At 42.3% G+C, this 27449-nt stretch overlaps 1 long non-coding RNA gene across 1 annotated transcript in view; it reads left to right on the forward strand.

Moving 5' to 3' along the window:
* Positions 1–27449, forward strand: part of LOC110255465 (uncharacterized) — a 93109-nt gene that overhangs the window by 49939 nt on the left and 15721 nt on the right. The window contains exons 2-5 of the long non-coding RNA XR_014816789.1: positions 23257–23416; positions 24327–24457; positions 25982–26255; positions 26659–26786. This is a non-coding gene — a long non-coding RNA (uncharacterized LOC110255465). The remainder of the gene's footprint in view (positions 1–23256; positions 23417–24326; positions 24458–25981; positions 26256–26658; positions 26787–27449) is intronic.

A 27449-nucleotide genomic window follows, 5' to 3' on the forward strand; every position in this document is an offset into this window, starting at 1 on the left:
CTAGTACACTGTTAGTGGGATTGTAAATTGGTGCAACCACTGTGGAAAGCAGTATGGAGATTCCTCAGAAAACTACACATAGAACTACCATTTGATCCAGCAATCCCACTCCTGGGCATCTATCCAGAGAAAACCATGACTCACAAAGACATATGTACTCCAATGTTTGTTGCAGCAGTATTTACAATAGCCAAGACATGGAAATGATGCAAATGTTCATCGACAGTGGAGTGGATCCAGAAGATGTGGTACATATACACAATGGAATATTACTCAGCCATAAAAATGAATGAAATACCAGCATTTTTAGCAACATGGATGGACCTAGAAATTATTGGGCTAAGTGAAGTCAGCCATACAATGAGACAGCAACTTGAAATGCTTTCACTGACATGCGGAATCTGAAAAAAGGACAGACTGAACTTCTTTGCAGAACAGATGCTGACTCACAGACATTGAAAAACTTATGGTCTCTGGAGGAGACAGTTTGGAGGGTGGGGGATGTGCTTGGGCTGTGGGATGGAAATCCTGTGAAATCAGATTGTTATGATCATTATACAACTACAGATGTGATAAATTCATTTGAGTAATTAAAAAAAAAAAAGAAAAAAACCTGCCTTAGGAATTCCCATTGTTGCTTAGTGGTAATGAACCCGACTAGTATCCATGTGGTTGTAGGCTCAATCCCTGGCCTGTCTCAGTGGGTTAAGGACCCAGCAACACCATAAGCTGTGGTATAGGTCAGAGACTTGGCTGGGATCCTATGTTGCTATGGCTATGTTGATAGGCCAGCAGCTGCAGCTGTGATTTGAGCCCTGGGATCTTCCATATACCACTGGTGCAGCCCTAAAGAGAAAAAAAATTTTTTTAAATTGCCTTTAGAGGATGGGGACCAGGTCTAATGTGGGCAAAGGCCCTGGCTTCAGATTTCTTGTCCAGTCAAGCAGGTGGGGTTTGCCCAAATGGGGAGACAGAGGTGGTCCATTGAACATCGAACCTCCCATATTGGGCTCCAGTGGCGTGATGAGGGCAGGTCATGGGCCTGCAGCATAGCCCTTATTTTTGGAGTCTTGTAACCTGACCCACTTGCTCTCCCTGACTTGGGCTTGTCTAGCTCTTTGCTCCAGCTGATGCAATGACTCTGAGGGTCCCATCACACATTCCTGGAGAACATGGATTCAGGTAACTGTGTGTGAAAAAATCACCTGCCACATCAGTAAACAAAAGATGCTGTGGCCATCAAGCCATCACATTATAGCCACCCTGAGGATGAGCCCTGAGTGGACCCAGGATGGAGACTAAGTGGCTTCCCATTCCCAAGCCCACAGCCACTGCAGCCACACTGACTGTGCACCCTGAGGGGACTCAGGATGGAAAAAAGCAGGACACTGGCCCCAGAGAGCAGAGATGCCCTTCAAGGGAGTGATTTCAATCAGCCCAGACCCTTGCCTCTTCCCATACAGAGAAAAACACTGAATTCATTAACTTGCAATGTCTGGTTTTTAAAAAATAACAGTAATCTTTTCATGTTCTAACCACCTGGTCTTTGTTGCAAAACCCCTATGTATCCTGGCTTCTCCCTTTGGAGCCATCCCTTAATGCCACCTGAGAGGCTGTGTCCCAGACTTGAGTTCTCAGAAATACACCCAGTAAAATATAACTCTCAACTTTCAGTTTATGCATAATTTTCAATCAACATAATTCAAAAGCTGTTCTGCCTTCAGTTCTGTTAATGTTCCCAGTGGGATTGAAGCTCTTGGGGCAGGGCTTTTTGTTGGTTTTGGTCAGTGGTCCCAAGCACCTCAGCAGAGAAATACCTGTTGGAAAGAGAGGGTGGATTCTCTGAGTGGTGGCCAGGAGAGTCCTGCTCTGCTGTGCCAGTGAGACTTTAAGACTTCTGAATGAGTAGAACCTTCCTTTTCCACAGAAAGAGCCAGTGGCAGACTGAGAGCCTGGACAGGAAGAAGTCCTGGGCTGGAGTTGGGGAACCACATCTCTTCCTGAAGCTGGCTTTCCTTGCTGGCAAGTGGTTCTCTGATGCACATCTTAGTGCTCACACATGGCAAAGAGAATTTCAGTTACTTGTGATTTTAAAATTAATAGTTATTGTATTCAGGGTACAAACCCCAAGACTTAACTTAAAAGCTCATGAATTTGATATATGGCTTATACTCTATTTGTGAACCTTGTTGATTTTTTTTTTAAACAATCCTAAGGGAAGGATTAGAGAAGTGGGGAACTTGGGTAACAGTGGGATTTCACTTAGACACAAATGCCTGTGAATTCTAACAAGAAACTCTTTCAAGGATGAAAATAATTATTTTGTTACTTTCATTAGTAATATATGACCTAATTATATGGGAAATTGGTGGGAATCTTAAGTGCTCTGAAACATTATAGGGAATTTTCAGCTTTTTAAAAATTATACATTCTGTATAAAGTCTTGTGTCTAAATCTGCCATTTGGTTCCATATTTTGGCTCAGATAATGAGTATAAACAGGTACAGGTAATAAAAGTGAAGCCTTCTTTCTGGATTTAACTTGTGATACTGTTCTTGGGTACCTGTGGGGTGAAAACACTGAACCCTAACCACTTAATGTAGATCCCAGAAGTTGTCACTTTGGAGAAAGAATTCTGCAGAGATTGAGCATAGTGAGGCAAATAGTGTCTATTAAGAGAGAAAAGAGAGAAAAGAGAGAAGATAGGCAAAGGAAAATCACCAGTAGGCTCTGGTGGAGTGGGGGTAGACAGGCAGAGAAAGAGAGATACAGAGACAGAGAAAGAGCAAGAGAGGGAGAGAGTGACATGTGCTTTGGAGGTGGTTTAAATCACTTACATGGGGCCATCCTTCTGGGCTTCCTGTGGCCAAACATCTTGTTTCATCTGGCCTTGAACACACATCTGGCCTAACTCAGGGCCTCCCCTGTGCCCAGGCACTTCTTTTAGCCAGGATGGGTTCTAGCACAGGGTTTCTGGGAAGTTAATAGGATGTACTATGGACTGCTGGCCCTCTCTTCTCTGACCCCTGAGGAATCTTTCTGTGAGTGTGTAGTTCTGGAGATCTCTTTGACCTCAAGAATGAGAAATAGGTGGTCTCTATCTTTTAACCCATTAAGAATGCAGCTGCTCCTTGCTTCTGCCTTCATCTTTAGCTTGAAGTTATCTGTCTAAAGGGAATAGATTATAGTTACTCAGCCTGAGACCCATCTATCTCCTGCTTCAATACCAGTTAAGTGCTTTTGGTTTCTTTCCTTCCTTCCTTCCTTTCCTTCACTTTCTTTTCTTTCTTTTTTCTCTTTCAGCTACACCCATGGCATATGGAAGTTCCTGGCAAGGGATTGAATCCAAGCCACAGCCATGGCATCTGTGACCTGTGCTACAGCTGTGGCAATTCCTAATTCTTAACCCACTATGCCAGGCTGGAGATCAAATTGTACACAGATCCACTTGGTCATTAACCTGCCACACCACAGGGGGAATTCCTTGGTTTCTTTATCACTTCAAGGCTTCTTGGAGTGAAGGAAACAGACCAGCACAGCAATGTGGCCTAGAGTCTCAGGCTCGGATTGACCATCCACCAAGGCCTGGGACAGTGACTTACATTTTAGCCAATGGGTGGTGCTTTCTCTGGCTAGTCCCTCCTGACTTATAAGGCTGGGTCCTGCAGCACAGCAGCCCAAGGCCCTGCTTCCTTACAGAGCCTGGGGGATTCTTAAGGCTTTGAATCTACAATTCTAGCTTGAAAGGAAGTTTATAGCCAATATCCTCCATTGTTTGGTGCTATTTTGCATTTCTTTTGCTCTACTAAGACTTTTAAATTACTTCCACCTTGGTTCTGAGGACACTTCATGGCCATTTAATCAGATCCTCCACACTTGCCTATAATTTCTTGTAACTTTATAGGGCCAGGAATTCTGTATTCTTCTGCATCTCTCTCACTGCTCCTCATCTTGAAATCTGCCTCTTGTACCTCCAGGGCCACCCTTTGGATCCAACAGTTAAGTCATGTTTACTGGCTTGATTCTGAATTTTCTTTTGAAATAAAATTTGAGTTTAAAATAGGGAAGTGATTCAAAGACTAATGAGGGAGTACACTGGGGTAAGAGATTATGTTGGCTAAGGTGGCTTGTGTATAGTTGAAGGTAGAGGTGGGGGCTGTATAAGACTTAGCTGTCCCTTCCCCCATACCCCTGCAGGGGGCCGAGTTGGGTCTTAGCACTGACCCCAGTGATAGTGCTGGAGCAGGCACAGGTAGTTGTAGAAGTCCCAATAAGGGACCATCGATAAAGATGGAAACTTAGGGGACTTTGGGAGATTACTGTCAGTTAAGAAATTGCTCAAAAAAGCCATCAGAACATGGCAGCCTTGCTTGACTAGTGGAGGTGTGAGAATTGCCTCAGGTCATTGGGTGGGGGATGGGATGAGGCCTGCATTCAGATTCAGACCAAGGACAGCCCTTCTACTGACTTTAATGTATACCTTACCTGATACCAAGGAGGAGCTACTACTCGCAGAAAGAAAGAGGTGGTCTTTTCTGACCCCCCATTTCCCTCGGATGATAAAACCATAGCCCACCTTGAGCCTCCTTGCCTGCCCGCTTGAATCTCTCACAAGCATCATATCTTAATAAATCTATTTTTTGCCTATCACTTTGTCTTTTGCCAAATTCCTTCCACATGGAGGCATGAAGAACCTGAACCTCAATGAGTCCAGACACCAGGTGAGAAATTCTAATTTAAAACTGTGGGTTAAAGTCCCAATCTGGGTTTTGTTTGAGTCCCACATGTGTATTCAAGTCCCTGTCTGTGTTTTGGCTAGGTTCAGGTCATAAGTGCTGTCAGTTTTACCAGCACTGGGCATTGTGCTGGGGCTTGGGGACCATGCTGACTCTAACAGGTGCCTGCCTGCCTCTTAGTTATACCTGAGGCTCAGCCACCTGCATGCAGACATCAGGTATAGCCTTGCTGGCTACCTGGGGAAAGCTTTTCTCTTGAGTTGTCTGGACCACCACCTTTCTGGTTTGCCCCACCCTGGAGTTGGTGTGGGTCCCTTTGGTGTTGTAAGGCTTTGGGCTTCTCTTTGTGCCATGATTTCCCTGTAGCACAAAATGACAGTGCTCTTAGCGATGATGTCATTGGCACCATGTCCCCCCAGATTCAAGTGCTGATGTCCTAACCATCAGTGCCTCAGAATGTGATTGTATTTGGATTTCAAAATTGATCTTATGGCTAATGTAGGGGAATCCGTGGAGAGGAGAGAGGAATTGGGTGGATGGGACTAACATATACACACTACTACACAGGTTATATAATTCACTAGAACCTACTGTGTGGCATAGGGGGATCTACTACTGTATAGTGTTGATGATTAACAAGAATCGACTCTATAGCACAGGGAAATCTACTCAATAGTATGTAATAGCCTATATGGGAGAATGGAATGCATATATGTATATGTATAACTGATTCACTTTGCTGTACACATGAAACTAATACAACATTCTGTCAACTATACTCCAATAAAGTTTATGAAAAAAAGATCAAATACTTTTAACATCAAAATATGAAAAATAAAAATGGCTGAACACACAGAGAAAGAATGTGACTCCATTTGGAGAGAAGGCCTTTAGAGAGGTAAATTAAGGTTGGCCCTGATCCAAAATTACCTGTGTTCTTCTAAAAATGGGAATTTGGAGACAGATGTGCACAGGGGGAGAAGGCCACATGAACATGAAGTTGACCATCCACCAGCCATGGGAGGTGCCTGCAGCAGGTCCTTCCCTGGCCAGCAGATCACACACAGAAACCACCCTCCCCATATCTCAACCCTGGACTTGCAGCCCCAAGGCTGAGAAACACCCCACATGTGGCACTTTGTTCTGGCAGCCCATGCAAACTTATACAGGCACCAAGGGCCAAAAGGGACAGAGACCTCCAGGCAGAGAGTTCACCATGGGCAGGAGGCAGGGACATGCTAACAGCCAGCAGGACAGAGACTCTGGTCTTGGTGGCTGGATGGTGCCTTTTGACCCTGGAGAAGTGGCAGGTATTACCAAGTCTCAGTTCTCCCTTGCCATGATGGTGGTCCTCGTGCTTCCTCTGCATGGGGTCAGGAGAAGTCTCGCTCTAGCTCCACAGTGGGACATGGAATAGCCCTGTAGACAGTAGGTAAACCAGAAAGTGGGTATCTCCTTCTGGCAAAAAAAAAAGTCCCATTTCAGATGCCAGCAGCTTTTGTGCATTGAGTATAACATGAGGGAGGCTCCTGGCTTTTGCACAGCCTAGGCTCCAGGTTACCTCTTGGTATCACCTGGGGACATCAGTCTCTGTGCACCTGACAAGGTGACTGTAGGAAAGATTTCCTTCCTCCCTTTTTCTTGTCCTGGTACTTCAGATAGCCAGGTTCAGGTCTCCAGACTTTTTTTAAGATAGTAAGGAAGATTAAGTGTCTGTGCTTTTGCTTGAATTGGATGTTAACCTTTGACAAGGACTGTTCCCCAACAAAGCTCTAATATTTTAGAGAAGCCATTCTGTTATTTCCTCAGGCACCCTGCACAAGACTTACCTAATTAAACAGGCTTGGAATTCCCATAATGGCTCAGTGGTTAACAAATCCGACTAAGAACCATGAGGTTGTGAGTTTGATTCCTGGCTTTGCTCTGTGGATTAAGGATCCAGTGTTGCCATGAGCTGTGGTGTAGGTTGCAGATGCGGCTCAGACCCTGTGTTGCTGTGGCTGTGGCATAGACCAGTGGCTACAGCTCCAATTTGACCCCTATCCTGGGAACCTCCATATGCCACAGAAGCGGCCCAAGAAATGGCAAAAAGACAAAAAAAACAAAAACAAGAAACAGGCTTGACTGTGTTCTCTGGGGCTCATTTTTTTCCTGTCACTTTTATGAGCTGATACCTCCTGATGTCTTGATAAATACTCTAGGAAAGAGAAAGTCTTAATGAGTATAGATTTCCATGCAATTTGCATGAGTAAGTGAACATTCTAGCAATGACTGAAAGCAGAAAGTGTACAAGTGGATTGAATAATTTTCTTGATCAAGGCAAGACTTTCCAATTTAGGCTTGTACAGGCTATTCCATTAACCCATGCCTTGAGTTTCTTTTCATTTATGGCACCATCATGAAGTTTTGAGGTCCAGGGACAGCTTGGGGGGTCAGAGTATTATCTTGTTCCATTCAGGAGGACTGGCCAGCCAGCCATCTGGGCAAGAGCTCACATAGGCAGTTCCAGGTATGTTCCCTGTAAGCATCTTTGCTGCACTTTTTCTGCATAATGAGTTGGCCATAAGGCAATTTTGCTGCAGAAGATAAAATAATGAAAGATAAAAGTGGGACATTAAAAAAAGACATAATGAAATATGAGAAATGAACAACAAAACCTAAAAGACTGTCTCAAAATTCAAAGTGTTTGAATACAATTAAGATGTGTATAGATTCTCAACAGCGCTATGAAAATGATAGTTCAGCTGTGTGGGTTGTACCTAAGCCCTCATTGTTTTTCCTGCAGGTTTTTGCTTGATGATTTGTCTCCTCATTCAGCATCACACTTTTCCTTTTTCTCTAAAATTCTTTCCTTTATTAAAAGAAGTGTCAGTTTCCAAGCTCTAGGATTTGCACCTGAGCAAAGGAGTCCAAAAGGAGGCTTGGGAGCAAGAACCTGGAACAGGGCTGTTGAGGAAGCTGTATGGTTGATGGCTTCAGGCCCAACCCAAGCATCTCATCCAGGGGCTGGGAGGACACCGTGCTTCTCTTCCCCTTGAGTCACTGGGTCCTGGCATTGGCTATCATTCCCTGTGGTCTGGCAACTTACAGGGGCTCAGCCTTCATCCAGGTAGGAGCTGTGCTCCAGGAACCCCAGGGGTTGTAGCACCTGCCTTGACTCTGTCGCCTGATGGACTGAGGTAGTGACCCCTTTCCATTAGAGAAAAGGTCAGGGTGGACATGAACACCATCTGGACACTCTCCTTTTTACCTTGATGAGACCAGTACTGGAGCACACAATAGGTGCTCAGCCAGTGGGGATGGGCACTGCTTGAGGATGGAAGAAAAGACAGGACATTGGGCACCAGCATTGTGTGTCCTGTCTGCATGGCCAGTCCATCTTGACTTTCGTGCATCATCTCCACTGCTCAACCTCGTTGCCAATTCATATAGCCACAGTCATTTCCATCCTCCTGTGATTCCCATCCCTCTGCTTCATCCTATGTCAGCTCTGACCGTGAGCTGTTTTCCTGTCTCCTTGTACATACTTTCCTCTGCCCAAAGGGAGAGAATTCTGTTTCTGGAAGGAACAGAATGGGCCCAGGTTGGGAACCCTTGGCCCGCAGTTGATGATGTATTCTAGGGGCTGGATAGCTGGGGGGCTTTTTCTGGTACATTTTGCTGATTCAGCTAGGAGAGGGTGCAGGGACCTGGCATGGGGGATGGATGCTCTCTCCTCCTGTTCTGAAGATGCTTTGACAAGCTCCCAAACTGTCAGTGGTCCTGTTGCAGCTTCTGGAGGTGGTGCAACATCCATCAAAGTCTTGCTTTGTTCTCTGAAGGCAAGGTGGTTTGAAGGCTGTACACAGTGGCCAGTGCTGCCCAGCAGTTAGCAGGGACAGACCCAACCTTGGAGTGAATTCCAGTCTAGCTGAGAAGCAGAGTTGGGATTCTTTCCTGTCATCGACACCTGCTTGAGAAAAACAACCCCAAAACTTAGGTACTTAACACAACAACTGTTTTATTTGAAGTGACATACTAAGTGAATTGTCAGACAGAAAAAGAAAAATATTATATAATATCACTTATATGCGGAATGTAAAAAAGAATGATACAAATGAGCTTATTTACAGAAAAGAAACAGACTTGCAGACATAAGAAACAAACTTATGATTATCAAAGGGGAAGGGGGGTAGATTAAGAGTTTAGGATTAGCAGGTACAAACTACCTTGTTTAAACTAGATAAACAATACTACTCAGCCATAAAAAAGAACAAAATAATGCCATTTGCAGCAACATGGATGGAACTAGAGACCCTCATGCTAAGTGAATAACCCTGAAAAAGACAAATACTATATGATACCACTTATATCTGGAATCAAATATATGGCACAAATGAACATTTCTACAGCAAAGAAAATCATGGACATGGAGAAGAGAATTGTGGTTGCCTAGGGGGAAGAGGAGGGAGTGGGATGGATTGGCAATTTGAGGTTAATAGATGCAAACTATTCCCTTTGGAATGGATTAGCAATGAGATCCTGCTGTATAGAACTGGGAACTATATCTAGTTACTTATGATGGAACATGATAATGTGAAAAAAAAAAGGATACATGTATGAGTAACTGGGTCACCTTGCAGTATCGCAGAAAATAGACAGAACACTGTAAACTAGCTATAATGGAAAAAATAAAAATCATTATTAAAAAATTAAATTAAATTAAATAGATAAACAAAGTCCTACTGTATAGCTCAGGGAACTATATTCATTATCTTGTGATAACCTGTAATGGAAAACATACTTAAAAATAATAGCCACTATACACCAGAAACTAACAAAACATTGTAAATCAACAAGAGTTCAATTTTAAAAAAAGAATAAAAGTACCTCCTAAGGAGGGAAAAAATGTGAAAAAAAAAAATCTGGAGTTCCCATCGTGGTGCAGTGGTTAACAAATCCGACTAGGAACCATGAGGTTACGGGTTCGGTCCCTGCCCTTGCTCAGTAGGTTAACGATCCGGCGTTGTCGTGAGCTGTGGTGTAGGTTGTAGACATGGCTCAGATCCCGCGTTGCTGTGGCTCTGGCGTAGGCCAGTGGCTACAGCTCCGATTGGACCCCTATGCCGTGGGAGTAGCCCAAAGAAATAGCAAAAAAAAAAAAAAAAGACAAAAAAAAAACACCAAAAAACAAACAAACAAAAAACAAACAAAAAATCTTATTTTTTCAGAACTCTTTGGGCTGGGCTTTCACGTGGGATGAGCTGGTGGTATTCAGTCCCCTCCAGAAGTGCTGGCTGTCCCCCCTGATTCTGCGTGGCTCTCTATGGCTTGGAGTGATAGACCCCTTATGTGGGAGCTGTCACTGAAGAAGTGGGCTGTCCTGCAATGAGGGTGGGAGTCACGGCTCTCCAAAGGCTCAGCCTCAGAAGTTGCCTGGCTTTATTTCTGCCATATCATGTTGGACAAAACTAGCTGCTGGCCCAGCCAAGATTCACGGAGATGGAAATGAGTTTCCACTTCTTGATTGAGGGACTTTGCAAAGTTTGTGGCCACTGTGAGTCCATTGCAATGTATCATGCCTAATGTCTACTTAATACAAACTAGTAAGTTCGAGGCTGCGTAGGGTTGCCATGTAGTGGCATCACCTCTGAGGTCAGCAAGTGTGGATTTGATGCCTGTCCTCACTGGCCAACAGCTGTATGACCATGGAAACAATTAGGTCTTGCAGTGCCTTTCCTTCCATGGGATTCCACATGGAAGTAGTACCTTACCCACTTGGTTGTTGTCCACATCAAAGAGGACCCATGTGAAGCATTTGGCCCTCGATTGGTGTTAACCCACTGCTCGGATGGGGAGAAATGCATCTACTGGGGATACAGAACAAAGGAGCTGGACTTTAGTTGTCAGTGCATTTCCCTGAGGAGTTGAAGAATGGTGTAATCAGAGCTTTGTTGGTGACTCTGTGGAAGTAGGCAGGATGGCAGGAGATGGTGCACGCAGTCCTAGAACATATATGGTGGGTGGGTTACACAGTGGAAGGGAATCACTGAGAGGGAAACCAAATCTTTTATACTGGACAGTAAGCCTGTCTGCTCTGGGCTTCTGAGAGAACACTAGGTCTTCTGTGTGCATTGAGTTGGGTCTCCCCCAAGATGTGGTGAATTCTTAGCCCCAGGATCTGTGATTACAACATTACTTTCAAGTAATGCAGATATGCAAGATGAAGACATTAGACTGGGCCCTGATTTGGCATGACTCAGAGGACTTTTAGTCACACACATAGAAGGAAGATGATATAAAGACCCAGGGAGATGACAAGCCAGGAGACCCTGAGGTCCTGCTGGGAGCTGGGAGGAGGTCTGGGGCAGGGTCTCAGCTCTCAGGGGACCTGCCCATACCTTGACTTGGACAGCTGACCTCCAGAACTGTGACAGCATACACCTCTGCTGCTTTAAGCTGCCCTCCTTGGGGTACTTTGTTACAGCAGTCCCAGGAAACTAAGACCCCTTTAATAAATAAATAACCATAGTTGGGAAAAAAGATCACTCGTTCCTCTTTTTCCATATGTGCAGAGGTGTAGAGACCTCAGTGGAACCATCTCCCGGAGAGCAGACAGAGGGTGGTACCATTTATACCATTTATACCACTATGGAGAACTGGTAATTGGTCCAAATTAGGAGAGGATGTTTCCTTTGATGAAGAGAAGATTGTGTTGTGGGAGTAAGAGACCTCAGCCCTCTAGCAGAACCCAAGTTACTCCCAGGAAACCACAAGGACTTCTTACCACATCCATAAGGGGGAGGGAGTGGCCTTGAGGGTCCACCTAGCAGGGCCACCTGGTGGGGTTGCTACATCTGGTATGAGGTTGGACTAGATCTGTGATGCTTAAACTAGATAGCATATTGGAACACTTGGGGAGAGTTTTCTTTGGAGAATACCCCCTCCTCACCCTCACCTTGCCAGACACTTATTTGTCAGCTCTCAGTCTGGTGGCCTGGGACCTGAGTCTTGTAAGCTCACAATCTGGGTCTGACAGGCCCAGGTTGGTGGCTTGCCTCCATGCAGCTGGGGCTCTTTCTTGCACCAGGTGCATTCATTTGAAAGGTGTTGGAAGTTGCCTTAATACCTAGCATCTCCATGTGTCACCTCCATGGACATCTTGTCTGGACTCTTTGTTCAATTTCCTAGGGAAGCTTCTAGCACTTTCCTCCTACATGGCCACTTTCTTGTCCCTGACACCAACAGCTCTTGTTGCCTTTTGGCAGCTGACCTGTGGTGCTATGGCCAGGGTCTCATTGTCATTGCCATGCTTGCAATGTCCCATACTGTGTCATTCCTAGAGGCCAGACACCCCTTACTAGTCTATGGCTTTTTTGCATTTGAGGGTGCCAGGTGCCAAGGCCAGAGCCCTGTCCTCTGGGAGCTCATCCCTGAGAAGACCTGGATGCATCCCCCAGATGTGAAAGAGGGAGACTTATTCTTTTGTGGAAGAGTGAGATTCCTCCAGGGGGTTCCCCTATGTCCACCCCAGCAGGCAGGAGAGGAATGAAAACTGCTTCCTCTGTAGGTGGGTCTCAAAGATAAGCCCACAGAAGTATCACCTGAGGGCTGAGTTGGGGGTAGTGTGTCCTGGAAGCTTCACTCTTATGGAGCATCCACCCTGCCCCCCCAGCCCCAGCCAGCACTCCAGGGACCACACTGAAGAATACCAACAACCATATTCAAAATAACATTCTGAATCTTTGCTGACTTCATGGTGAAAGTCCTATTTCACCATTAATGGACTTGTCCTTAGTTGCATCTGAAAAGGTGATTGATAAACCCCTCCCTCTGTTTTCTGTACTTCCTTTCTAGAGCTTATATCAGTTCCACAGCAAAGTTCCAGTCCTTGTATGGTTACATTGCTATCTCTCCTCTCCTGTTTTCCATCTCTTTCCATTTTTGTTCTGATTCCTGGAAGATGCCCTCAATTTTATTCCCACCCACCCCTGGCCTTCTGCAATCCTACTTGGAACTTGCTTGGAGTTAGTCTTTTTTACTTGAGAAGGACCACTGGCGATGTGACAGGAAGGTGGGTGGTATTAGGATTACAGAATTCTGAGCATCCTACAGGAGATCCAGGAGGTTTGTCCATTGCAATGGGAAGTGAACATTTTCTCTTGGATTCATCAATTCCTCCAAAGTGCTTGAGTCCTGGGTTGGATCCCAGGAGGGGAGGGAGCCATAGTGGGTGTAGAAATCCTGTTGTTTGGTGTTTGGACTCTTACTCAGTCCCCTGGTTACCTGTGGCCCCACTGCACCTTGGTCAGGGTCTCACTCCAAGACATCCACTTTCCATTTTTATCTGGTAGGGACAAGAACAGTCACCTGGTTGCCCTGTGGGAGGACTGGAGCTGGGGGTCTGACGGCTACCCAGACAGACTTTGCACAAGCCTTCCAGTCTTAGACCCACTGCAGGGAACCCTTTCTGGGATTCCCTGTGGCAAGTTGGCTACTGTCCACCCTGGGCAGCAGCTGTGGCCACTCATCCTTCATGATTTCTCCTTGGCTTTCCTAGCCACTCCTTTTCTGTCTGTCCTTGTGTTCATGGTAAAAATAAAATCCCTTTGCTGCATTCTTCTGTGGGATTTTACAGGGAAGCACGAATATGGCCAGTCTTCTCCTTGAAAGTGGAAGTTTGCTTCATAAGGAGAAATGATTGGGCTGCCAGGAGGGGGCTGTGCCGTTGAGCTCCCCCTGGCAAGGAGGAGCTGTGCAATCCATCCTCGCCTCAGGACTTTTTGGCTCTCTGCAGTGGTCTGCTGGAGACACTACTCCATTGGGATGTAGTTCAAGCACTTTCTAGAGGCCTGAACTCTTGGGCTGAAACAAATTTGATTCATGTTGGCTTGTGGGAAAGTACAGTGTTGTTTATGTTGGTGGAATGACAAGCTTTCTCAAACATGCCATCTTCAGGTGTTTTCTGGAAGCCTGTATCTATTTCATTAGGAACTGGATTTTTTTTTAAATTTCTGTTACTGGTTCTTGAGCTGTGGACTTTACAGAGTATTGTTAGACAGGTTTAGGTGTAAGGAACTTGGGGTTTCTTTGCCTTTCTTCTTCTCCCATTTGGGCAGGAAGTGCTATTTTAACTGGCCAAACATAAGTTAACAAATCTTGTCACCAACTTCACATTCTTGTGTGGAAAATGCTTCCTCTGTTCTCTTTAATTCTATCCTCTGCCTGTTGATCCAAAGTACCAGTAGGTAGCATTTAAATGCAAAGCACGTATAATCAGCAATGTTGAGCATTTTTTCATGTGTTTGTTTGCCATCTGTATATCTTCCTTGGAGAACAGTCTATTCAGGTCTTTTGCTCATTTTTTCCATTGCGTGATTGTCTTTTTTGCTGTTGAGTTGTATAAATTGCTTGAATATCCTAGAGATTATTCCCTTGTCCATTGCATGATTTGAAACTATTTTCTCCTATTCTGTAAGTTGTCTTTTGTTTTCTTTTGGGTTTCCTTTGCTGTGCAGAGCTTTTCAGTTTGATTAGGTATTATTTTCAGTTGGATTGCTCTTATTTCTGTTGTTTTGAAAGACTGACCTGAGGAAATATTCATGAGGTTGAAGTCAGAGAGTGTTTTGCCTAGGAGTTTGATGGTGTCTTTCTTCTATTTAAGTCTTTCAGCCATTTTGAGTTTATTTTGGTGTATGGTGTGAGGGTGTGTTCTAATTTCATTGCTTTGCATGCAGCTGTCCAGGTTTCCCAGCAATGCTTGCTGAATAGACTTTCTTTTTCCCATTTTATGTTCTTGCCTCCTTTGTCAAAGATTAATTGACCATAGGTGTCAGGGTTTATTTCTGGGTTCTCCATTCTGTTCCATTAGTGTGTCTGTTTTGGTACCAGTACCACACTGTTTTGATGACTGTGGCTTTGTAGTATTTCTTGAAGTCTGGGAGAGTTATGCCTCCTGCTTGGTTTTTGTTTCTCAGGATTGCTTTGGCGATTCTGGATCTTTTGTTGTTCCATATAAATGTTTGGATGGTTTGTTCTTGTTCTGTGAAAAATGTCATGGGTCATTTGATAGGGATTGCATTGAGTCTGTAGATTGCTTCGGGTAGTATGGCCATTTTTACAATATTGATTTTCCCAATCCAGGAACATGGAATATCTTACCATTTCTTTACATCTTCTTTAATTTCTTTGATTAAGGTTTTATAGTTTTCAGCATATAAATCCTTTACCTCCTTGGTCAGGTGTATTCCAAGGTATTTGATTTTTTGAGGTGTAATTTTAAAAGGTATTGTATTTTTGTATTCCTTTTCTAATATTTCATTGTTGGTATATAGGAATGTGACTGATTTCTGAATGTTAAAACTACCATGAGATACCACCTCCCACCCGTCAGAATGGCCATCATTAATAAGTCCACAAATAGCAAGTGCTGGAGAGATTGTGGAGAAAAAGGAACCCTCCCACACTGCTGGTGGGAATGTAAACTGGTATAGTCGCTATGGAGAACAGTTTGGAGATACCTTAGAAATCTATACATAGAACTTCCATATGACCCCACAATCCCACTCTTGGGCATCCATCCAGACAAGAGTTTCCTTGGAAGAGACACATGCACCTGCATGTTCATTGCAGCACTATTCACAATAGCCAAGACATGGAAACAACCCAAATGTCCATTAACAGACAATTGGATTAGGAAGATGTGGTATATATACACAATGGAATATTACTCAGCCATAAAAAAGAATGACATAATGCCATTTATAGCAACATGGATGGAACTAGAGACTCTCATTCTGAGTGAAATAAGTCAGAAAGCCAAAGACAAATATCATATGATATCACTTATAACTGGAACTTAATATACAGCACAAATGAACATTTTCACAGAAAAGAAAATCATGGATTTGGAGAATAGACTTGTGGCCACCTGGGAGGAGAGGGAGGGAGTGGGAGTGATTGACTGCTTGGGATTATTGGATACAACTTGGAATGGATTTACAATGAGATCCTGCTGAATAACATTGAGAACTATGTCTAGATACTTATATTGCAACAGAACAAAGGGTGTAAAAAAATATGTATACATGTAAGTGCATCTTGGCCACCATGCTGTACAGCAGAAAAATAAATAAATAAATTTAAAAATAAATAAATTGGAAAAACTTAAATTTGAATTAGCAATGAGATCCTACTTTGTAGCACTGAGGACTATGCATATCACTTATGATGGCCATGATGGAGCATGATAATGTGAGAAAAAAGAATGTATACATGTATCTGTAACTGGATCACCATGCTGTAAAGTAGGAAACATTGTATTGGGGAAATAATTAAATAAATAAATAAATAAATAAATAAATGCAAAGCACAAATCCTGTGCCCTGTGGCCTGGTAGAGCAGGGAATCCTGATCTTGGGTACATCTGGGAAGGGGATCTGAAGAACCAGTTGCTTCTGTGTAGAGTTTTTCTGCAAGTTCAAACTGGAAACAATGACATTTGTTCTCAGCAAAGTCAGCAAGTGCCCTGGCACTCACACATTGTATGGGGATCTTGGTGTGGATTGGTTTTCAGCTCTGGGGAAGCCCTGTGCTGCCAGGTCCCCAAATGGTATCAAGGTTAGCAACAGCTTGAATTTTGGGGTTCCCCTCCAGGGGCTGTATTATAAATGGTATTGTCCTTAGACTTCAGTTTCCAGTTGTTCCTTGCAATGCTGTAGAAACATAATAGGTGGTTTTATATTCATCTTGCATCCTACAATCCTGCTTGGATCATAGCTTGTTTGAAGATGCCAATGAATTTTCTGCATGGACAGACTCTGTCTGCAAATAAAGACAATTTTATTTCTTCCCTTCACAACAGGATGCATTTTATTTATTTTTCATATTATTGCATGGAAGCTGTGAAATTGGAGTCACTGTCTTGTTGCTGATCTTAGGGGAAAAATTTTCAGTCTTTCACCATTAAGTATGATGTTAGCTGTGGGCTCTGCAGAGACATCCTTTCTCAGGCTGATAAAGTTTCTTTCTAGCCCCAGTTTGCCAGGAGTTTTTGACATGAATCAATGTCAGATTCTGTTGAATGCTTTTACTGCAGCTATTGAATTGATTGTATATGTCTTTAATTTTTGTTAATATGGTGAAATACATTGATTGATTTTCAAATGTTAAATCAACTTTGCATTCCTGATATAAATCACTCTTGGTCATGAAATACTATATTTTGTTGGATTTGATTTCCCAAAATTTTGCATAGAATTTTTGCATCTATGTTCATGAAGGGTATTGATCCATCTTCTTTTTAGTATCAGGGTAATCATGTTGGCCTCAAAGAATAAATTGGGAAGTTTCCTCCTCTTCAGTTTTCTGCAAAAAGAACTTTTTTAACTCTAGCTTTCCTATGTTTAGCAATAATGTGGTTTGTTTTTTCCTATCTTCTTAGTTTTCACCTATTTTTGTTAAATTTAATGTGCTTATAGACAGCTTAGAGTTGGGTCATATTTAGAGTAAAAATGGTAATGGTTTGGTTTAAATTTGCCATCTTGTTATGTGTCTTCTGCTCATTGAATCTGTTATTTATTCTCATTTTTCTGCCTTCATTCAATTGATAGAAGAACTTTTTGTTATCTACTTTTTTGGCATATTAATTATTCCCCTTTATTTTATTATTTAGTGGTTGCACAGGGTATCTTGCATACATCTTAACCTTTTTTTTTTTGTCTTTTTTTCTCCTTTTCCAGGGCCACACACATGGCATATGGAGGTTCCCAGGCCAGGGGTCGAATCAGAGCTGTAGCCACCAGCCTAATGCCATAGCCATAGCAATCCCAAATCTGAGCCATGTCTGAGACCTACACCACAGCTCATGGCAATGCCAGATCCTTAACCTACTTCGAAAGGTCAGGGATCGATCCCACAACTTCATGGTTCATCTTAACCTTATGACGGTCTATCTTCAGTGATATAAGTGCTTGTGTATAGTGTAAGAACCTTACAATAATGTACTAACTTTCCTCACTCAACTCATGCTTTTGTTGTTATATATTTTTCTTCTACATATTTTATAAACTTCTCTCACTCTAACACTCTGTTTGTTTAAATTGTCAATTGTCTTTTAAGAGGCTGCACAAAAATAAACTTAAAATGGCTTAAGGACTTAAATATAAGACAAGGCACCACCAAACTCCTGGAAGAGAATGGCAAAACATTCTCTGACATCAAACTTATGAATATTTTCTCAGGTCAATCTCCCAAAGCAACAGAAATAAGACCAAAAATAAACCAGTGGGACCTAATCAAACTGACAAAGGAAACCAAAAAGTAAACAGAAAGACAACTTACAGAATGGGAGAATATAGTTTTAAATGATGCAACTGACAAATGCTTAATCTCTAAAATTTACAAACAACTTATACAACTCAACAGCAAAAAAGCCACCAACCCAGTGGAAAAATGGGCAAAAGACCTAAACAGACATTTCTCCAAGGAAGATGTATAGATGAAGCACATGAAACACATGAAAAAATTCTCAACATGACTAATTATTAGAGAAATGCAAATCAAAACTACCACCAGATGCCACCTCACACCAGTCAGAATGGCTGTCATTAAGTCCACAAATTACAAATGCTGAAGGGGGTGTAGAGAACAGGGAACCCTCCTGCACTGTTGGTGGGAATGCAAGCTAGTACAACCACTATGGAGAATAGCATGGAGGTACCTTGGAAAACTATACATCGAGCTACCATATGACCCATCTATATCACTCTTGGGCATATATCCAGACAAAGCTCTCCTTGAAATAGACACATGTATATTAATAGTGCATATTAATTGCAGCACTATTCACAACAGCCAAGACATGGTAACAACCCAAATGTCCATCGATAGACAATTGGATTGGGAAGATGTGGTATATATACACAATGGAATACTATTCAGCCATAAAAAAACAAAATAATGCCATTTGCAACAACATGGATGGAACTAGAGACTCTCAACCTGAGTGAAGTAAGTCCAAAAGAAAAAGATAAATACCATATGATATCACTTATATCTGGAACCTAATATATGGAGCAAATGAACCTTTCCACAGAAAAGAAAATCATGGGCTTGCAGAATAGATTTGTGGTTGCCAAGGGGGAAGGGGAGGGAGTGGGATGGATTGGGAGCTTGGGGTTAATAGATGCAAATTATTGCCTTTGGAATGGATTAGCAATGAGATCCTGTCGTGTAGCACTGAGAACTATGTCTAGTCACTTATGATGGAGCATGATAATGTTAGAAAAAAGAATGTATACATGTATAAGAAACTGGGTCACCATGCTGTACAGTAGAAAATTGACAGAACACTGGAAACCAGCTATAACGGAAAAAATAAAAATTATTACATAAAAAAAGGCTTAAATAAGAGACTTGTTTATTTACTCATGTCATTGACACTTCCAGTTGTCTCCATTCTTTTGTGTAATTTCATATTTTTTTTCAGGCATTTCCTTCTGCCTGAATGTTCTCCTTTAACTTCTTTTGCAGGAAAGGCTTTCTGGCCATTAATTCTTTCAGGTTTTATATGCCTGAAGAGTCATTTTTAAAGGACATTTTCCCTAGTTATATAATTCTAGTTTGCCCTTTTTTCAATATGTACTTTAGAGATGTTGATCCACTGTACACTCAATTGCATTGTTTCCAACTAGGAATCTGCTGTCATTCTTAAGTTTTTTTCTGGATGAAACATGTCTTTAATTTTATCTCTTTGTCTTTTCTAGGTAATTTTTATCTTTGAACATTTGGTTTAGATTTTTTAAAAAAAATCTTTCATATCTTGACTTGTATTTTTAAACATACAGAATACAGTTAATATAGTTTTTAATGCTTTTCCACTAATTCTAACATTTATATCAGTTTCCTTTAGTTTTCTTTTTTTCTTTATCTTTTTAGGACCACACCCAAAGCATAGGGAATTTCCCAGGCTAGCAGTCAAAACTGTAGCTGTAGCTGCCTGCCACTGCAACACCAGATCTGAGCCACATCTACAGTGCTGGATCCTTAGCCCACTGAGCAAGGCCATGGATTGAACCCATGTCCTCCCAGATACTAGTTAGGTTCATTATTCATGAGCCTCAGTGAAAACTCCCTGTTAATTCTGATTGACTGATTATATTCCTCATTATGGTTCATACTTTCCTACTGCTTTGCATACCTAGTCATTTTTTATAGTTTTATTAACTGATTAATATTTTTATTGCTAAACTCTTTGAATTGTGGATTTTTCTTGTTGAGTCTATATATTTTTGAATTTGGGTAGATATTGTTGAAATTTTTTCTGGGATTTGTTTAAGTTACTTAAAGATTGTGTGATCATTTCAGGGCTTGATTTTGGTACTTGTTCATGGCATCATAGCAGCATTCAGTTCAAGTCCAAATATTTCCCACTACTGGGGCAAAGCACTGTATGTTTGGTTCCCCATGAGTCATGGGGTTTTCCAGTTTGGCTGGTGGGAATGGGTACTGTTCCTGGACCTGTGTGATTGGAGTGTACCTCTAGTCCTTTGGGTGCCTCTTTCCCTGGCCCCTGTTAGGTCTGTCACAAGCATGGGCTGATCAAACTTTATGGAATACCCCAAGGACACTCTTCAGATATATAATAGCCTCTGCATTCCAATATCTCCTCTTCTGGCACCATCCTGCAAGCTGTCACTACCTTGGCCCCCCTGCATTCTCAGCCCTGTTGCGTCCATGCTTGGGAATTTTCCCAGTGTCACCTTGTCTTTTCTTGGACCATGGCCTGGACACTGTGAAGATAGGAAGCTGGGAGTAGTCATAAAACTAACCATATCTCATATATCACTAACCAGCATTTTAAAAAATTAATTAATTTATTTATATTTATTTTATTTTTGATTTTTAGGGCCAAACCCACAGCATGTGGTAGTTCCCAAGCTAAGGGTTGAATCAGAGCTGCAGCTCCCAGCACACATCATAGAGACAGCAATGCAGGATCTGAGCTACATTGGTGATCTATGCTACAGCTCATGGCAATGCCAGATCCTTAACCCACTGAGCAAGGCCAGGATTCAACCCACATCTTCATGGATATTAGTTGGGTTCATTACTGCTGAGACACAATGGGAAAAACTGACATGCACTTAAAAAATTTTTTTTAATTTTACATTTTTTAGTAAAGTATAGTGAGTTGATTTTTGTCTTAGTTTCAGGTGTACAGCAAAATGATTCATATATATATGTATCTGAATATATACATATGTATATATCTGAATATATACATATACATGTTATTTTTCATATTCATCTCCATTGTGTTATTACAAGATATTGAATGAATATAGTTTCCTGTGCTACACAGTAAATTCTTATCTGTTTTATATATGGAAGTGTGTTTCTATTAATCCCAAGCTCCTAGTTTATCCACCCCCTACCTTTTCCCCTTTGGTACCCATAAGTTTGTTTTCTAGGTGTGTGAGTCTCTTTCTGTTTCATATATAAGTTCACTTGTATCATATTTTAGATTCCACATGTAAGTGATATCATATGATATTTATCTTTCTCTGTCTTACTTTACTCAGTTGGATAATCTGTTAATCTATGTTGCTGCAAATGGCATTATTTCATTCTTTTTTATAGCTGATTAATATTCCATGGTATAGATGTACCACACCTTCTTTATCCATTCCTCTGCTGATGGACATTTTAGGTTGCTTCCATCCTCTTGCACTCCTTTGAACATCAGCTTTGCCAAGTTCTCTGTGCAGAGAATTGTCAACTTGCTCCTTTCCACAGATTTGTTCTACTCTTCAGGCTTAAGCAGGAGCACAAATGGAGGCTCATGAACCACGTTTTTCCTAATTAAAAATTTATAGTCAAGCTAGCAAACTGATAGATAGAATATGTTTTCTCTTTCTGCTTTCACAGATTAAATTTCATAATGACATAAATTTAAAAGTGTAGAAATTTACCATTTTATATGACCCAAAGCTGGTAATATACCAATATGACTGTAATTATTTCCACACAGCAAATACTGTGTCAGTCCCCAATGATATTTGGATAAGTAATGAAGATAAACATGCATTATTACACATTCCTTAAAATGTACTTCCCTTGCCTTCTATTTAGCAAAATTACTATGCATGTCATTATAATCCAGGCTTTTACATAACTCATATTCCATTGAGTGTGATGATCTAAATAATTAAGAATTTAATATGTTCAAAGTGTACAGAATCTGGATGGGTTTTCATAAAAGTGTAAATAAAAATAAATTTAAATGTTAAATCTTTTTCATAGGGTTTCAAAACAATAGCTACTAAAATATTTTAAATTATCCATTAAAAGGCAAAACATATTAAAATTAATGAACATCATGATTTCAAATTGCAATACTCTGAATGAAAGGAAAGTGTTTACATTTATTTTTCTGAAAATGTAATCTCATTGACTATTTTTATGGACATAAAACAAGTCACAGTCCTGCTACTCAGATGTCAGTGCTGGGAACTGGTACCTTGTTCCATACATGTTGTGTCTAGACTTATGTGGCTACTCATCTTGGAGTTGATCTTGTCAAATATTTCTCAGGCACCACATGCCACTGTTGTGAATATTGAGTTTCTAGAACAGGGGCTGGAAAGTAAGGAGAGTCACACCTCATGGTACCAGGGTGGTACCATGGGCCATGCTTCCACTGCATTCCTACCATCTGGAACAGCAATGTCATGACTGGTTGGCTTGTCTCTTACCCACTTCCCCTGCTCATGTTCTTTGCAAGTTTGGATGTCCAGTCCATCAGTCCATCCATCTGTGCAGCATGGAGGGTGTGGAAGAGTGGGCCTCCAGTTAAGGTCAGCAAAGGAGGAAGGGAAGGTGGCTTCCTGCCAGGGGTCGTGGAGATGCTCTGTGAACTAGACCTGGGCTGGGGCCTAGAACTGGGAGAAGTAGACTGTTGGGTTAGGCAGGGGAGGGTATTGCCCAAAGACAAGAGAAACACCAGCCCCCAGGGAGGGGTGCTGCTCAAAGACAAGAGAAACACCAGCCCCCAGGGAGGGGTGCTGCTCAAAGACAAGAGAAACACTAGCCCCCAGTGAGGCTGTGTTTAGAGATGGGCCTCTGAGGAGATCATTAGGTTGCACCCTTGGCATTTGGAGTTTCCCAGGCCAGGGATCAAATCCGAACCACAGTGCAGGCATCGCTGTATCCTTAACCCACTCTAGCAGGCCAGGGATTGAACTGGTACCTCCACAGTGACATATGATGCTGTAGTTGGATCTTTAACCCACTGCACCATAGCAAGAGCACCCAAGAGTTTTTATTTTTAAGACATTAAACCTTAGCATCTGTGGTTATGGTGGATCTCTCCATCCAAATCCATCTATTCCTACATTTCTTTCTTTTTTGGTTGTTATAAATAGTGTTCTATTATTTTTCTCCACCAGCCTAGAACAGAAATTTTAGAAATTTCTACTTAGGTGTCTTTGGTTATTGTTGGGACTACCATAGTGTTTTTAAAATGTTTTTTTTTTTTCAGTTGTTTATTGCAAATGTAACAGAATTTATCATGGTCTGTGCACATGGGTGAGAAGAAGAATTTCCAGACTCAGGAAAATGAAAAGAAAAAGGAGTTTAAGATGAGAGGTGCTGCAATTGCAGAAGGATGACTTCCTGATTATCAGGGAAAGCCAAATCTGGTGCGTGGTCATGTCTGTTTTCGTAGTCCAGGTTGAAGTCCCACAGAATTCAGTTAACTTTTCTGTTTGAATTTCTTACCTATTATTTGCCGGGCTTTTTCACTGGTTGAAATAATTTATCTTTAGATTCTTTTGGCTTTTGTATGCAGAGAAGCATAATATCTGAAAAATAATTAATTTCCCTGAAAATTAATTAATGCTCTTTTTCAGGTAAGGAAATGCTTTTTCCCCCCCATTTTCCAAGAATTTGGGTCCTGATCAGAGGTGTTTCATGTCTTCCTCCCCTGATGCCCCCCTGGGATTGTCAGAGTCTGAGCCTCCACCCTTGAGGACACGGGACTCTTGCACAGATTCGGGTTAAGAGGTGTGGGCAGGGGTAGCCCCCAGGAGAGGAATAATGACTTCCTGACCTTAATTTCATCATCCTCAGGAAGCCTTTGACTTTGGGTGGATTGATTCTTGGTTTTGCAGGAATGTTAGATGAGTGAGCCATGTCCTCCTGAAGCATCTGGGAGCTCTGTCTACATTCATTGTCCAGAATCTCTTAAATTAATGCAGGAAGAAAACTAAAAGGTAGTCCCATTTGTGGAAATAGCTCAGACAGGAGCTCCCCAGGGCCCCAGCTGGAAACCAAGCTGCTTTCTCCAGAACCAGGGAAGGCAGAGACTGAGGCCATCTTGAGTCTGGACAAGGAAGTAGGGGGGTCACTCCTGTTGCACACCCATTCCCAAGGGAATCCTGCAGCATGGAGGGGAAGAAGGTTCATCTCATGAACATCCAAACACCAGGCTTTCTGCTCATCTACCCAAAACCTGTCTCCGTATCTCACAACCCGGCACATGATTCTTCTTATAGGTAGCAATCTTCAATGGAAACTTCATTTTAATTCAGGCATCTGCTTTGTCATCAGCTCCTTTTCTGATTGGGGGACATTGACTTTGGCATCAGGAGAGGACACTGACAAGGAACTGCAAAATCCCTGGGACCTTTTTTTTGGGTAGAGGAACATTGCAGACTTCCTTCTATCAGCATCTTTACCCAGTAAGTGTGCTTGTCAGGAAGTTGGCCTCTGCAGAACACAGCTGTTGTGGGAGGTGCCATTTGTCCTCTCTGGGTAAAAGTGTTTCAGGGGCAGATGCATTTGGGAAATGCTACATTTGCCACTCTGAGAGATGACCATATAAAGCATTCTGATACATTCTGTGGTAAACTGGTGCATTTTTGTTTAATCTAGTTATGTTTCCCAAACTTCTTGGACCGGGGATGGATTGGACTGTGTGTGATGGGTTAGTTCTCCAAACATTAGCTGGTAATCATCAAGTGGGGACAACCTGATGATCAGGGAGGAATGAACAACAAGTGTTTCCAGGAAAGAGGAAAGTGGGTCCATGGAACTTTGGGAGTTGGGTCTAACCGGGGCTGGGATGAGCCTGGCTTGAAGGAGTGACTCTGGGGAAGAGGATAATACCCACAGGCAGAGGGAAAGAGAGAACAGTTCTCCTCTGAGTTTACCTGAGATGTAGGAAGGGATGAAGATAGAGATTGTATCAGAGACCATGGTTACAGAAATGCCAAGAAAGCCTGGCTAGCTGGTGATTCTGGTAGTAAATGTGGTTCATTTACCATTTAATATGCACCCTAGGAGAGTCTCTACCCCATGAAAGTTTCCTATGGCTGCCATAGCCAAGTCCACAGATGGGGTGGCTTAAACAGCAGACAGTTCTGGAGGCTGGAATCCAAGACACAGGTGTAGGCAGGGCTGTTCCCCCCTGAAGCCTATCTCCTGGATGTGTAGACAGCAGTCTCCACCCCATGTCCTCAGAGGGTTATCCCTCTGTGTGTGTCTGTGTCTTGACCTCCTCTTCTTATAAGGACACCAGTCATTTTGGACTAGGGCCCCACCCTAGTGACCCAACTTTATCTTAATCTCCCTTTTAAAGGCCCCACCTCCAAATATAGTCACATTCTGCTGTGGTGAGTGTCAGGAGTCCAACATGCGATTTTGATAGAGGGACACAGTTCAGCTCATAACAGGAGCTAACACCATGCTGGTGGCCAGGACCTGCATTTATACCACTGGCTGGCCCCGAGTGTAATGAGTGTAGATGACATGGCCAAGCACAGATGGGGTGGCCACCACATGGGGCCCTGTGTGTTGCAGCTGCAGTTACATTGCTGAGGGTGGGAGAGGGGTGGGACATGGCTTCTAGGCAAGAGTCCCAGAAGAATGGGTTCTTGTCCTATGTCTCTCCATTCCCTGAGGTGTGGTCTGATCCCAGACTTCCTCCTCCAGATATTGATTCAGTGCCTGGGGGGCTGGAGCCTTTTTCCAGGGGAACCTAAGCAGGGTAGGTCACCCTGTGGGTATTTGGGGAACTGGGACAGAAGGCCTGGTCTTTTAGAAACCTCCAGGGAACACCTACACACACACACACACACACACACACACACACACACCAGTGCCTTTTGGTTCCTTCTCAATGGATGTCATGTGTGGGTCCTGGGAAAGTAACACTGATTAAATAACACTGAGATGCAAGGTAGGCTTTTCTCTCACCTTCCCAGATCACCTCATCTTCCACCTGGCCTACTTGTCCCTGAAAGCTCCAGCCTGCGTTAACCATCATCTGTTAGCGATTTTCAAACAGCGAGACAGAACCTGGACTCCTCACAAATCCAGTTCCAGACATATCAGTTCTGGTGGAGGCAGCTGCCAGGCCTTGGCCATAACCTTGACCTGATCTCTCATGTCTTCACAAAGGCACAGCCCCTGAAGTGGGGAGGTCTCACTGCTTCGAGGACAAGCCAGTTTGTACATTTGAATATACAAAATAGATGAGTAATCACAAAGTCTTCTTCCAATGTTTTAAATGTATTGGGTGTCTATTTGTGATTCTACTTTAATAAAAGCCTTTTTTGGGCAAACAAATCATTTACATATAATAAACCATGTATGGTATATAATATACATTATAATTATATGTAATATATAATATAATTATTATACATTATTTTTGATTCAACATATAATATATTTTTATATTTATATGTTCTATAAATATATATTTATGTTATGCAATTTACTATATATATGGTTTTCCATATATATACCAGAGCCAGTGAAACATCTGCATTTTTATAGGAAATCTTTATACAGGTGATTCTTGCAAATTTAACCTTGATAAAGTCAGTCATAGTCATGAATTTTTTGGTTTGTTTCTATTATGTGTCCTTTGTCCTAGGTCAGCTTCATAATTTCATGGTGTCTGATGAAGAAGCCATGAGGAAAGTCTGTCTGCCTGCCTATCACAGGAGTTAGGGGATGCATGAGACAGATTTTTATGTTTTTTTGGAACACTTCAGCAGCAAGGTATGAAGTATTTGTTAAAATTGCTTTCACCACTCTTATTTTATTTTTCTTTATTAAGAGGTACCCAGTAGGGCCAATGAAACAAACACATTCTAAAAGGCATAGGATTTTATCAACCTATGTTTTTCAAGCTTGAAGTTTACCTGAGAGCTCAGTTATGCTAAAAATGTTCACCCATGGGTGGCGAGTTACCATCCTTCCCCTGTCCTGCTGCAGACTTTCTTGGGGAAGCTGCTTCCAGATTCAGTTTTCGTCTTTCCTCTGGTCCCTGCCCCTCATGATCCTAGGGTTAGAGGCCCCTTGTTGTCCCTTCATCCCTGGGTTCTGCCCATTGAGATGCATGATGCCCACTTCTGTGTGAATCTGTTAGATAATATAGTGGACATATGGCCTGTGCCATATTTAGAAAGTACTTAGGATGAAATGCATTCATTTTTTTATCCAAAATGCAAATGGCCCTCTGTGTCACCTGAAGTCCCACTTGGCATTAATAATTGTTTCCCTAGGTGTTTGCTCTTGCCACAGATCAGCTGATCATGTTACTCAAGCTCTGTATTAAGGTGAAGACCCACATACTGGGGCCTTTGGGCTGACCACCCAGGACATCCTGGAAAGAAGCAGACACTGGTGCTGCCTTTTCCCCTTCAGATCCATCCAATGGGT

Source organism: Sus scrofa, chromosome 9 (assembly GCF_054392235.1).
Source record: "Sus scrofa isolate SSC_HxYL_T2T_F1_AM1 chromosome 9, Sscrofa_HxYL_maternal_Yorkshire_Landrace_v2.0, whole genome shotgun sequence".
Taxonomy (NCBI): Eukaryota; Metazoa; Chordata; class Mammalia; order Artiodactyla; family Suidae; genus Sus; species Sus scrofa.